This window comes from Zea mays, chromosome 5 (genome assembly GCF_902167145.1).
Source record: "Zea mays cultivar B73 chromosome 5, Zm-B73-REFERENCE-NAM-5.0, whole genome shotgun sequence".
NCBI classification, from domain to species: Eukaryota; Viridiplantae; Streptophyta; class Magnoliopsida; order Poales; family Poaceae; genus Zea; species Zea mays.
Genome location: NC_050100.1, coordinates 157097859 through 157111903, shown reverse-complemented (window position 1 = coordinate 157111903; position 14045 = coordinate 157097859). Strand labels below are relative to the sequence as shown.

The window sequence follows — 14045 nt, the reverse complement described above, 5'->3', positions numbered from 1 at the left end:
GTCTCGAAGCGCCGACACCAGCAGATAGAATTTGCTGAGCAGGAGCTCATTGAAGGCAAGTTGTGCCCTTGACCACTTTTACCCAATAATGTTCTTTAATATCACTTGTTCATGCATAGGTTTAATTTTGATGCGACCCAATAGGTCACCCTAGTCTGTTTATCCCTTTTATCTTGTTTACCGCTGAATCATTTGTGTAGTTATGTTATTGCTTTACATGGTTTTGGGTTAATATTTCATTATATCTATGTTCCAATTATTTTGTTATTCTATATATGTTCATGTCAAGTTCATTATCTTTAATTGGAACATGGATCTTAACTTGAGAAACATGTGCCACCACAAGGGAGGAATGGGACCCCTTGGCTAACTAATTAGGAAAGCTAGTGGAAGACTACCTTACCCGAAAGGGGCAAGGGCAGTAGGGGAGTTGCATGGAAGGAGGTTCTCTGGTTGATTTTGCTGCGATGGCAGTCAGACGAGGGATTCTTGCAAGTGCTCTTCCCATAAACTGTAGCGGGTTTTCGGAAGCTCGTGGAACTTTGTAAAGGCCTCGTAGTGTTTCCCTGCCTCGCTTCCTTGGTAGAGGTGTATGAGAGTCGCGATCCCTTGGCAGATGGGTAACATGACTTGTGGGTGCAGGGTACAACCTCTGCAGAGTGTAAAACTGGTAAACTAGCCGAGCTCATGGTCATGAGCAGCTCAGGACTCTCGCATGATTAATTTATGGAACTTAAATTCAATTTGTCATATGCATTGCATGTGATTATTTATTAATTTTGTTCTATTATTATTTATTATTGTTGGTATTTACTTACATTTAGTAATTGCTAATAAAATTTGACCAACTTATTAAAAGCAATGCTCAGCTTTAACCCCTATTGTTGATCAGCCTTACACATCTCATGAACTCCCACCTTTGGTAAGTTCATGCCCACTGGTTTCCCCACAACTTGTTGAGCTATGATCATGTGTGAGCTCACCCTTGCAGTCTCATACCTCCCACAGGAGATGAACAGGTGGTTCAGGAGGAGCCACACAACGAGGAGTTTGATCTGATCTGGGTGGCGTTTCCTAGTTGACTTTATGGCACCAAGGATGATCCTTAGTTCGTTTTATATTCATCTTTTATTTTTGTAAGACTTCCGCAATGTAATAAGTACTCTGATGTTATTATGACATTTATCTCTATACACTCTGTTATTATATATGTTGTCTTCTTTGGCGCATGTATGAGATGCACCCAGCTTTGTCCCTTAAATCTGGATGTGACAAGTCTAGGTCTAAAGAAGTTTTTTGTCGGCATCCTCGACTCATCTTTCTCTCTCGTATATAGATACTATGATCGCTGCTCTCTTCTTGTTCCTCGTTTGGTTGCTCCCTTCTCACCCATATGGCGTGGATCGATGGATGGAGGGGACTTCTCTCTCTCCCTTTCTCTCCTAGTGCCCTCTCTTCTCCCTTCTATTTGACCGACGTTGAAGGTTGATGTGTTGCAACGGTGTGAACCTATAGATCTGCATACCTAGGAACCGATTCGTCTGTCGTAATGTCCGGTCGCTGCCGGCTAGGGCCCACATGCCAGCCGCAGCCGACCGACAACGTCCCTGGACGTTACGTCAGATGATCCTGTCGGGCATACCTGAGGGTGTCGTGCCATCACTACGGGCACCCGTGTCGTGGTGCTTGCGATAGCTCCTCCCTTGTCCTGTTCCCCTCCAAGCCTAGACCAAGCCACACATGCATAGGGGCTAACGCATGGAGGATGATACAGAGGGAAGGGAAAGAAAAGGTGGAAGAGAAAGAAGAGTTTTTTTTTAATTTGAAGGAGCATGTTCTATCCATGGACTCATTTTCCATATAGTATAGTTGGTGTAGTTTATGGAGTTTATTAGGGAGAAGGTTTCTTGCCGAAGATCCAAAATAACAAAATCAATGTTTAGATTGTTTCTAGGTCAAGTATATTAATGTAGGCCAAGAGAAATTCATCGCTGGTCATTGAACCTTATTTGGATCGCTTCAGAATAGGTGAGCGAGCCAAAGTTGCATGGAGTTGAAGGCATTATAAGCAAGGCTTTAGCATCGATAAAGAGAACCTCTAATGAAAGGTGACGCCAAAAGAAAACTTCAGAGAAAAAGAGATACAAGAAGCCACATCGAAGAGAAAGAAGTGTGGGATACATCTGTGTTGTGAAATGATATAATTATACTCCATGAATGTGAGGAATAACTATGTAATAGGGATTGACGAAAATGTAATTTCATACAAAGATGTACTAGGGCTCAACATTATAAATAGGTGAAGTGTGCACCTACTATGGGGTCAGTCATTACTTTTTCATGTATATTTACCATAGGTAATTGAAGTTGTTGCACGCATAGACAAAAAACGACAATAGCCTTTTGTAAATCTAATTTCAGTGAACAAGGAGAATTTCAAAACCTCCTGACTTAAAAGAACATAAATACATTTGCAGTTACTAATATAATTACTTTGTAGTCACTTAGGAAAAGGCACTCCTAAGTGATGCATAATGTTGTCTTGCAGCACCATTCCTTTTTTAGATAACCACTATTTTATAAACCATAATTCTAGATTATATAATCTGTGAAAATAAGTTGGATTATATAATTCTAGATGGAAACAAACACCCCCTAAGTTAATTGTGCCAAATTATCTAATATGGTAGAACATACACAAGTGTCCTAATGCAGAGTTAACAAATCCCTAGATTTCACGCGGCTACAACTAGTAGTCTTTGACCACTGAAGTGAGCAATCTGCACAAAGTGCAGCAAATGTACCATCATATGAACTCCACTTCTCTTCCCTTGAACCAAAAAAGACCCAAAAGGCTTTAACCATGATGGTTTTGTTACTTTTTTGGAAAGAAACTCGCAGGAGCTCTTCCTTGCATTGAATTGAAGTGAGAGAAAATAGAACAGAAGATTATGCCTCAATGGTTTTGATACATTTTGCTAGTGATAAAGATAAATTATGTGTTTGTATACTTAGACTTGTACCATGAATATGTTAATGTCCAAATGTCTCAAGGTTGCCCACAAGATCAAACTACATCATAAGGTCTATTCATATTGTAGGGAGTGCGTCTTATCTAGTGAAGACAATTACAAGTCTAAGAAAAAAAAGATCTAGTGAAAATGAATAGAAGTGTAAGAAAACAAGATGATAAGGTTATACGCATGCATTTAACACAAACAAATACATTGGTTTAATTCTATAGCAATAACTTTCCCTTTGCATTTGTTTTATTCTGTAAGAAAAATGAGGTACTAAATGCTATTGAATGCTAGTCGAACTTTCAACCTAAATAGATCGATTTAGCTACAAGATACCTTCTGCAATGACATATAGAAGTATACAAAGTGGAACCACATAAACACAAGGTGAATTATGAATATCACATGCACCCCTTCTCCTTAAAATGTTATTTATCCTGATTATTTTCATAATGACTAATCTCATCTACAACACCGCAGCCACCAGGTCCTCCTTCCGACATAGGACACAGGCAATTACACAAACACAAGGGGTGTATTACAACTTACAGATATACAGAAAAGATAAGTTGGAACAAACATGGTAGCGGCATTTCCACACGCACTTGTGCACGCGTCACGGAGCGTAAGCACCTAGATGTCGGCGAGCGGCAACCCTGGCTTCATCGTGTTCGTCGACTCCACTGATTCCTCCTGCAACTCATTGTACGTCTCATGAGGAGCTCCCGTGCCTCCACAACATCTGCCTCCGGTGGGAGCGACATCGCCACTACAGACAGGAGACTACAGAGGGAGATAGAAAGGTCGGGAGCGACGACAATGAGTTTGGAGGCATGTGCAGTGATGCGCGAGCCGCAATGGCGTCTAGGAGAAGAGAGAGAGAGATGGTGCGGGAGGTCGAGGCGGAGGAGCGCGTCAGCCACCGGGGCAAGGGTGTGGCAGTGGTGGTGCCCGACGGATGTGGAGGGGGTGCGAAGCCGTGGCCATGCTGGGGCGCCACACACGACAGACTATCTCGCCGATGTGGGGTGAGGTGGACGAAACACATTTTCTCTTCTAACGCACGATGCACGAATGTGTTATATTAAAAGAGTATATATGTGGTCTTCAAAGCAGAAGCATAATAACTTGTGTAATATTCATAACACATAGGAAAAGTACAGTTTCATAAAAGGAATTGTCAATGTAAAAGTACAATTTCAAATGGTTCACTTGACTCAATCCAAACTGTCACTTTTGTTCATTTGAGCGAAATCACCATCTTCATGACCAACTCCAGCAACACTCCCCATTCCACTCCTCATCCGCATTATACACGCTCTGAGGCACTATTTCGCTCTCCAGCAGCCTCTGCGTCTGTCTCCGTAAAATTCACGCTCGGTCTTTCACTCCTCATTCTCACGTTGTCTCTCTCATCTTCGTGTATGACCAGCGAATGAAGTATTTAAAAATCTGACACCGTGGGATCAAGCTATCATACACATGGATGCGGATAGGGATTGGGAGACTGCTGGGCGACTTGAACAGTACGAAGATTGTACAATATGAAAAATAGGGATAGGGATGGAAGTGTCGCTGGAGTTGGTCTAAACCTCCCTCTACTACTCTCCCTTGATTCAAATTAACCTGTTTTACACGCGCTGATGCGCCAGTAGTATGTCAGTGGAAACGACTTGCCCACGCACGCAGCTAGGGACACAATGGTTGGCCGCACGATGCTGTGGTAGGTGTTGCCGCTTGCCGGTCCATCAACCGAGGGGTGAGTAAAACTTCTAGAAGCACACAGACATTGTACAGCAATGCAACATCGCATCAGCTTGGTGGTGGATAAATTCAAATAAAAAAATGTCATTGGGGCTATCATAAATGTTTTATCTGAACATGGTCCAGATATCTGCATCGAAGAAACGTATGTGGTATAAGAAAATTGGAGGAGATCTATGGGTCTCCAATTCCTTTATCACCAAAACAGCTTAAATAGCCAGAGATTTCCTATCACATAATCCTCTCTAATTTCATTGTCACCAAACTAGCCCTAAACGGTAAGCAATCGGTCATATCATCCTTTCTTTTAGCGTCTAAACTCTTTGAACAACATCTAAACGGTTGGAACAGTCCAAACGGTTTTACACAATATGATCAAAATGTGTATATTGGTTGACGTAAAATCAATTTTTCTAGCATTTATACATACTTATCCAAGTAAAAAACAACTATTTTAGAGTTAGTTTGGTAACCCCCATTTTTTCAATGTAGAGAAGTATTTAAATTGTCGATTAATACGTGGATATGTAGATACTTATATACTTGTCAAGAATTGATTTGGTAAAGAACCAAGAACAGGCAATAGATAATAATCTTGCATTGTATTCGATGTTGTGGCCATTGTACCGACATAATTAACACTTAACGAGGTATCTTTATTTTGAAACATGCGAACACAAAGTTAACAGTGCCTTTGTGTTCGGGTTGTGATGAGTGGTTGCCAATGGGTAGCATCTTGGGGTGAGTCAGTCGGATTAACGAGGGTGTGAGTTTGTGTATGCTCAAACCGTCTCTCGGATTGTGGTGTGCATGTGTGCAGTTAGGTGACGGTGGTCGACATCGGTGGTGAAGGTCATGCTGGTTTATGTCGATGGACCGGAGCAGGGAAAGACGAGCGCTGAGTCTTGATCGAGGAACTAGAGAAGTTGGGTGATTAGTTGTGGTGGCTGACACCTACAGGCACTGACGGACACGACGATGTGGAGGAGCGGGTCGTCTTGTCGACGCATTTGCGGACCGGTGGGACACGCGTCCAGGACGTGGGAGTCGTGTATGGAATACACTACCTACGAAGGTTTCAGTGGTTGAGCCTCAAAACCATCCAGCACTATATTTCGCTGGTTTCATCGAGTTTGGGCCTCAAAATCCGGTGGTACGGTTCCAGGAGGAATCAAGGGAGGCACATGGCGTCGTCACGAAGAGTGCGGCGAGACAAAGCAACTTCGTGAAGAGTGTGTGGCCGTCTGATAAAAAATTCAGGAGTTGGTCCATTTTAATCATGGCTGAGTGGATAAGCTCTAGTATGTATGAATAGTTTAGAGAAGTATAATAACTCTCTATAAATAGAGAAGAGGGGCTAGTTATGTAGGATTATCTCTTTGGGCTTTATACCTTAGGTGCATTTAAACCATGGTTTGAGGTTGTGAGATTTTGAGGAAGTGTGCAAAGCTGCTTTTTATTTCATTTTATCAGATTCGATTTTGCACTTGATGTATTTTCTTCTTCTCAACCCTTCCTTTGTGGATTTTGAGATAATTCTTGTTCTTGATGGTTGAGGAATTTTTTTGGTGATACTCTCTGTTTGGGACTGCCCTAGAATTACCTTAAGTCTCTGGTTCAAGCAAAATCTTGAGTGTGTGGAGTTCTTGACCAGTTTTGTTCGAAATAGCAAAACCGCAACAAAACCTCATTCGAAACTGAGTTTTTGAATCTATTTTGGTTGCGCTTATCTTTTCCTGATCAAACTTCATGAATCACCTTCTCTTCGTCTGCACTTGCTGCCTGCAAATTTGAGGTCGACCTGATCATTTTCTATCGAGCGGCGCTGCTGCTCTAACGCGCGGCATTGCTCCTCGTCGGCACCGGTGGACTTTGGTCCAGCACTGCTGCTCGTCCCTAAAGGTCTTTGGAATTTCCTGTGAACCTTTGAATTCCAAATCAAGTTTTTTAGTCCTTAGGAGCTCATATTCTTTTTTCAGAAACGTAGTAGGCGTATCCAATCGATACTTGATTGAGTTGTAGCTTTTTGAAGTGTTTTGATTTCTCTAGATGTTTGGATTGGATTCGGGAATCAAGTCACGTGATCTCTAGATTGAGATTTTTTTTTTACCTTTTAAACAAAACAGCTCACTACCGCTCATCGTTTAGGGGCAAACACTTTCTCGTCCACGGTATGAACGTAAATGTAAATCTCCAGCCGTTTGAGAACGAAACGGAGCCTCTACCGGGCACGCCATTTGCCACCCTCCTGCTAAACCCAAGACGCAGATAGATGTGTTGCACCATAAGAATACTAATAAACAAGTAAAGCTGCACTTGGTTGACGGATCCACTAATATTTATCACCACCAGAGCACGCGATAAGCACCGATTGAAAAAGCGATACCGCATGCCAAGGTCAGCAGCGCGCGCGCATCGTGGTTTCCTCCCCCTCTTCATTGCTTGTTCGGTTGCTATGGGATTGGAGAGGATTGAAGATGATTAAATCTCCTCCTATTCAATTTTAAATAGGAGGGGATTTAATCCTCTTCAATCCCCTCAAACCACTAGTAACCGAATATGACCTCACGCTTGTTCGATGACAAGGGATGAAATCTCATTATGAATTTAATCTAGATCTAAATTGAGTGAATCTACATCTCGTACCTAATCGTATGATGAGATTAAATCCATCATTTAATCCATCTATCTATTAAACCTAGTTATTCTTTTTTATATATAGATTCTAGTATAAACTTGTGTACTATCTTTATGGATTTGTTCCATTCCTAATGAGCCGTGGATAAAATCTATGACTTTTATAGTTTAAAAAATTCTCAAACCTATTAGGATTTATGGGCTAGGGCCCAATTAAGAAATTCAATTAAATCGTAGAAAAATCTCAAAAATCCATGTATGGGTATAGCTAGAGAATGATGGAACTATTAGTACCATATTGTTAGTCCAAGTGCAGTGAAACTAGTTTAAATATGGAGGCCACACTCACTCACCAAGTCATGGATAAGAGAAGAGAGAATGGAGAACCACACGCGCTCGCTCGACTGGCATAGCTGGGACGGGGCGGGGCGAGGGGCCGCGTGCGTACGACATCCACGTGAATGGTCCATCAGTATGTATCATCTGATTTGACTTTATACTTCGTTTTTTCTGATTTGGTCATGATTTATATTCAAATTTAATCTGAAAAATATCTAATTATTCAACAAAACTCTTAGATTATAATCTATAATGAGTTTAACCGAATAAAAAGTTTAAATAAGCTTAAATTATTTTAAGATATAGATTGTGACATACATTTGATTTCAATATATGCTAATTCAGATCTCTCCCATGATTTCCGCCATCCCACACTGCGAGGCCAGGGCCAGCGGGGTTAATTGCTGGGCTCCAGACTGCAGGCTAAACGAGGAATTGGTCTTGGTACCGTGAGACGACGGGGCATGGCCTTTTTTTTTCTCCGGAAATCCCAGATGTTTAGAATTCATGCGCACCTCGTCCTCGTCGCATGCCTTCGCTTCCTGTGGTCAGCTACACAAGTCAGTACATACAAGGATAAAGACATCAGGTTCACAAATGAACCAGAACGGCATTCAAGAGCAAATTGCTAACTGGCAATCTAAAGAATACAACAGCAGCTGCAGAGAATAACCATAATAACAGCTAATCTCTATTACTTATTAAGCCTCTAAGAGTAGCCTGCCTTTTTGGCGTTCTGCCTTCCGGTGATCTAGACCGTCCGTGCGCACCTCTCTCTCTGTTGTGCGTTGTCGATCCCCGCGAGCCCGCCCTCCCTCACCCCCACGAGATGGTCGGGAGATCCGCCCTCGCCTTGCCTCCGCGCAACAATCGTGCGCCCACCCCTCATCGCAATCCAGTAGCTCCGGCCTCGCCCCCTCAACCGCGCATTCCCCTCTCCCACACCCGCCTCGTTCGCCCCTACCGCGCCATCAACGCGCCTCCCCCGCCGCACACCCCGTCCTCCCCATGCCGAATCGTGATGGTTATGCTCCCCACCCACGCGCCACGTGCCTCCTCCTTCCCCGCCGCTCCCACCCGAGATGGTTAGCTCCCCTCCTTCTTCTGGTCCCTTCCCCTGCCTCACTGCCAGCCAGCGATGGAGCAAGGCCAAGGGATTCGCCGGATTCACCGAGCGGGCTCTGGTGGCGGCCGGCGCTGCCGTCGTGTCCGCCATTCTTGTCAACCCCCTTGACGTCGCCAAGGTACGCCGGTGACCCTGTCGTTGCCTCTTTCGCTTCCTCTCAACTGCCGCCCCTCAACCCTCGACACTTGCCCACAACTGTCGCCATTGCCCGCTCGCCATGGCACTAAAATAAACCCCCTCTGTGGCCGCCCCGTATCCTCTCGCTGCGGCCGCGGGCTGGGGAGCACGGGCCTTGGCATCGTCATAGCCGCGGGAGTCTTCGGCGCCGCCGCCTCGTTGCTCCTCGCCTACTTCTTCTAGCAGTGCACCGGGAAGGGCAAAGGAGGCCGCCGTCGCCACAGGCGCGGCACCAGCGAGTCGGGCGGTGGGGAAGACGGGAGCTGGTGGACCGAGAGGCTGCGGGCGGCGCACAACCGCCTGGTCCCGGTCTCGCTGTTCCAGAAGCCCATCGTGAAGGTCAAGCTCGCTGACCTGATGGCCGCCACCCATGACTTCAGCACTAGCCACATCGTGGTCGCCGGGAGCTCGCGGGCGGCCGGGGACAGCTTACCGAGCCGTGCTACGGGACGGGTCTGCACTGACGGTCAAGCGCCTGCACTCGTGCCCACTTTCGGAGAAGGCGTTCAGGGCAGAGATGGGTCGTATGGGGCAGCTGCGGCATCCTAACATCGTGCCACTGCTGGGCTTCTGTGTTGTCGAGGACGAGAGGCTGCTGGTGTATAAGCATATGGAGAGTGGGGCTCTTTCATCGGTGATGAAGAAGCCAGGGGAAGCGCCGCTGGATTGGGCAACGCGACTTAGGATCGCCGTGGGGGCAGCAAGGGGGCTTGCGTGGCTGCACCATGGGTTCCAGGTTCCGCAGATTCACCAGAATTTGAGCTCGAGTGCAGTGCTTCTCGACGAGGATTATGATGCTCGGATCACGAATGTTGGGCTCACAAGGTTGGTCCGGATGGCGCCTGGCGAGGGTGGTGATACCAGTCCTTTCCTGAACGGGGACTTTGGGGAGTTTGGCTATGTTGCTCCAGAGTATGCTAGCAATCCAGTTGGTACGATGAAAGGCGATGCGTATGCATTTGGGGTGATATTGTTTGAGCTTGTTAGCGGGCAGGAGGCTGCTGCTGTGGTTACTGACGTGACAGGTGAAGGATTCAAGGGGACATTAGTGGACTGGGTTAACCAGCTCAAGGCTTCTAGTCGAATCAGTGATGCTATTGATAAACCATTGCGTGGAAAGGGCCATGAGGCAGAGATTCAGGAGTTCTTGAAGATAGCTTTTGCTTGCACCCAGCCCCGTGTGACGGAGAGGCATTCAATGTATCGGGTTTTCCACGCTCTGAAGAGCATCGGAGAGGGCTGCGATGTCACGGAGCAGTTTGATGAGTTCCCATTGGCCTATAACAAGGATGATTCAGACGCTATTTAGCTGATGATGCTGATTGCCAATTCGATTGTGGAAATGTTTGGTCAGGCTTATTGATGATATATATATTTAGCCTTGCTATGGACAGACCGGAAGCATAAATGAGTGATAAGAGAACAATATCGAGGCACCAAATCTAGCGCCGGATGCCGGGTGGTCAATTACATCGTTGCATCGACAGGGGATGTGATAACCATGTAAGCTGTAATATCAGTTTACAATTCTGTATGTTGTTTTAAAGTTACTGTTAGTGCCTGTAGTATCTGTGTGGAACTGCAATTCTTGATGGCCAAAATCCTGGTGTCACCTTTCGAAGTTCCTTCTTGGAACAACCAGCTTGCTGTTCAGTCATTGGATTGGCACTCAATGTTTCATTACCTTCTTGGAAACTTATAGGAGGGTCCTGGGTAGTTAAAAATGTTCTAATGTCTCTTTAGCTTATACTCTTCTTCATAAGAGGCATATTTATGGGCTTTGAATATGTAGCTAGAAATGTTCTGTTTAAATGCTTAAGCTTTCAAAGGGTATGCTATACACATCTGGGCCTTGGAACATCTCCTGGTCTTTGCTCTATATTCTAAAAGCTTTCTATTTGGAAGCATCAGCTATAGGGGAATGGAACTTTCAACATCACCTTTCTGTACTATAGTTCTTTCAGCTGTTTTTCTAAGCTGGTGGTATACCGGTGGAGTCTTATGTAGCCGTCTGTCTTGGTTTGAGAGCAATGCCGCTTGCCAAGGAATCTGAGTTTTTTGGGCTAGAAAATCTTGTAGCGTTTTTTGCTTGTTTTTTCTCCGCCTGTGTGGTTTCGATTTTGCTGCAATTATGCAGAGAGATCTCGCGTCGAGTCCTCTGGTTGCTTGGGTTTTAGCATGGATTCCAGTTTTTGTTTTGCTAGGCATGAATTGCGGTAGCTTACATCCGATAGATTTTTGGTTATAGTGCAATGCTTAATTCACTTTGCTGTGTATCTGATTGTGACTATTTTTTTGGTGCCCCTGATTTGCAGAAGTAATATTGCTCGAAAATGTAGAGCTGACTCTTGAAGCCTTTGACTACATGCAGCTGCCATTCACGCTGAAAGGTGGTATCAATTTTTTAATCCGACTGCATTGATTATCCTCTTTGTTAACCATTGCATGGTTGTAAACTTTTACTTTTGTTCTACTGCTTTACAGGACAAATTAGGAAGCTAAGCATCTAGATAGGAGAATTTGATTGGTTCGTGTCAATATTTAATTTCTTAGCTCACTCTGTTCATGCCTTTGTGGTTCATGGACAACTGCTGCTACGTGCTCCCTTCCCCGACAGCGCATTCTAACACGACATGATACACCAGCAATTGGAATGTTGTCAACATCAGCGGCAACGACGACAACGCCACATCGAGAAACAACAACTGTGGGCCAGGGAGCACAATCCCGTGGTGCGGTGACTTGCCCACGTTTGCCATGCTGCCTTGATGCATGGCACATCAACAAGAAGAGCACCAGTTTGGAAGGCTAATTCCGAAGGAATTGAGGTAGCAAATTCAGGCATTGTTGTCGAGCAGAGATGTATATGATATATTGCAATATATTAATACATTTAAGGATAATGGACTAGATTGCATGATGCTATTGTAGGAGGCTTCTTTGTAGAAGGTGACTGGTTAAGAACCTTCACAATTTTGAAAGCTTCATACTTTGTACATCATTGTATATCAGAACACTAGATTTCTTTGAGCTATTGGTTAACAAAATAATTGAACTCAGTTATTCATGTTGTTTTCACTATTTTTCTTGTTAATTTTTGGAGTGGATTGTTCTTCTTTCTCTTTGTCTTTGCAGATGTGCAGAGGGAGATGAAGAATGTGGAGAAAGACATCAGGGTAGCTACCAAGCGCAATGACATGTTATCTGCAAAGGTACGGTCAGTCTGATCTTGTTTTCTATATAAGTGTCCCTCTCTTGTAGCATGGATTGCTGGGATTCTGACAGTAGCACAGTTTGTCAAGGTGAATCTTGGAGTAATGTAGATACAAATCAAAGTTATCTCCTGGCGCTAAATAAGGTTTTAGAATTGATGTTCATCTTCTTGTCTAATGTGGATTGGGTGCTATTACATGAGCAAAAGAAAACCTTAAAGGTTGTCTTAGTGTATAAATAATAAACATGGCAGGAGCAGAACCAAAAGAAAAAACAATATCATAACCTTTGCACACCTCACTACAAATTTAATATGCTGATGTCATACATATGATGTACTATTACTTTTGATATAAGCTTCATACCTGGTAATCGAATATAATATGTGAATGTGTGTTGGGTCACACATTAATTATTTTTCTAGAAAAATGTAAAGTTTGAAGATTATTTTAGTTGGTTTGCAAATTCTTCAGCTCCTGCGTTTGACTATTGTCATCTCAATTTATTTTAGTCGACATTTGTTTACTGGAGACTAGAGTTCAGTTTTACTTCCATTGGATCAATTGTTGTGCGAATCATGAATAAACTTATTAATTGGAGTAATTGGTTTTGTCTGAACTTCCTACTTCCAAGAATGCTCGGGTATTTGAGATTGACTTTGGATCCGTTGAGGATGCCCAAACAGGCATTCTCATGTTTCTGGCACAAACAGAGAAAGATATTTTAGCCACCAAAACTTATTGCCACTAATAATAATTCATCGCAAGAATACAGTAAAAAACTTCTTATTTATAGTTCTTCATTAGTAATGGTCTTACCACAAATATGGAGTTTCTACATTATTAAATAGGATTCTTGTGTCAGCATCCACTTTAAAAGGAGGGTACATCATCAAATTGATCATAATCTTATTCATCATTAATATCCTTGACTCTGTTAATATTTTTTTCTGGGCAAAATAATGTAGCTCATTTTTTCACCAAACTTGATTTGCGATCAGGGTACCATCAGGTCCGCATGCACCAAGCAGATGTGGAGAAGCCGGCTTTTCGCACCCACCATGGACATTTTGAATTCCTGGTTATGGCTTTTGGATTGTGTAATGCTCCTTCTACCTTCTAGGCCTTAATGAATGAGGTGCTCTCTAAGTTCCTTCGCAAATTCGTCTTGGTCTTCTTCGACGATATTCTTGTATACAGTATATCCTGGGAGGATCATCTAGAGCACCTTGCTTTAGTTTTAGCTCAACTTCGTCATCATCAGTTGTATCTTAAACATTCCAAGTGTGCCTTTGCTCAAGATACAATGGGTTATCTTGGCCATGTTATTTCAACCAAGGGAGTGGAGGCTGACCCGAACAAAGTTCAAGATGTGGATTGTTGGAACTTGCTCTCGGTCGCAAGGGGGGCCAACAAGGGTGAACAGTGACGTTAACAGGGTTACGCGCTAGATGGCAATAGCTCTGTTAATCTGGCCTCTCACGGGCACTGTGCGGGGGTATTTATAGGTATCTGAGCGCCCAGCGCCTTGTGTTAAGGACGCATGTGCCCTCAGCCACCTAGGTTATCCCCAGAATATTCCCATAAAGCAGGGTTACAGACTGTAATTACAGGAATGCCTTTACAAATTAGGCCCGTAACACACGGCGGCCACGCAGGGCCCGTTACAATGTGCCGGATCACACGTGGGCCTCTGAGCTGGACGAGGCCGCATGGTGGGATGACGCCGTCGCAGGCCTTCGTCTGGTGCCGAATAAAGCGAAGGGTGTC

At 44.0% G+C, this 14045-nt stretch overlaps 1 pseudogene; it reads left to right on the top strand.

Annotated features, from left to right (window-relative positions):
- The first annotated feature begins 8589 nt into the window (after positions 1-8589).
- Positions 8590-13609, top strand: LOC103628591 (inactive LRR receptor-like serine/threonine-protein kinase BIR2; annotated as a pseudogene).
- Positions 13610-14045: the final 436 nt, after the last annotated feature.